Source organism: Sinocyclocheilus grahami, unplaced genomic scaffold, assembly GCF_001515645.1.
Source record: "Sinocyclocheilus grahami isolate Dianchi unplaced genomic scaffold, SAMN03320097.WGS_v1.1 scaffold1404.1, whole genome shotgun sequence".
In the NCBI taxonomy this organism is placed as follows: domain Eukaryota; kingdom Metazoa; phylum Chordata; class Actinopteri; order Cypriniformes; family Cyprinidae; genus Sinocyclocheilus; species Sinocyclocheilus grahami.
The window spans coordinates 11,831-12,738 of record NW_015506583.1 but is presented as its reverse complement, the minus strand read 5'-3'; positions in this window follow the sequence as shown (position 1 = coordinate 12,738).

Below are 908 nucleotides of genomic sequence, written 5' to 3'. Positions count from 1 at the left end.
CTTTCTCAGGAGGGAGGTTAGTGGTCATGCGATGTCAGCGTAGTTCTCAATGAACTGTCGGGAGTAATTGCACACTCAACTTGCGGTAGTCGATAGTGGGCCGCCATTTGCCGTTGGGTTTCATGACTGGCCATATCGGAGCAGAGTATGTGCTGTTACAGGGCCGGATGACCCCCTTTTCCAGCATGGAGTCAACAATTTCTTGCACTGGCTCATATGACGCTATTGGAATCTTGTACTGTCGCACAAATGTGGGTGGTGCATTTGGGCTTGTCGGAATGCGCACACTGTGGATGTTGGTCAGTCCACAGTCCAGGGAGTCCTTTGCGAAGGAGTCCTTGTACTTGTACAGAACCTCTTTGAGTCCTTGGCGGTCTGCTTCCTTGTGGAGGGCATCCGCCTCACTCAGGATCTGTTGGATTTGTGCGGCGAACCCGATGTAGGGTTCCTCCATGGTTAAGTCATTTGAGGGGCTCTGTGCACAGGTCCTGGAAGGTTGGAAGAAGCCTAGCTTACTGTCGAGAGAGTGGCCAGGTCGCATGTTGAGGCGGACGCTGACACTCTTGCTGTAGGCAGGTATTGCAGCTTCTTGCTCACTGATCATGGCACATGCGTCTGGCATTGTTTGACCAGATCGAAGGTTCTTGAGGTTGACTGCAGTGGTCAGTTGGTGCGACGGGGGAGCCCATATGACGTCGTTCACAATGTCCACACAGGCATTGAGCCGGACCATGATGTCTGCTCCAATGCAGATGTCATGAGGTAGGTTGGGGACAACGAGGAAGTAGTGGCTCAGGTGTCTGTTGTTCCATCGTATATCCACAGCGCAGATGATCTTGGAGGTAGCCATGGTTGTTGACCAGGGACTGAGAGGGAAGCGGCTGTGTCTTGAGACATGTGGGAGGCTC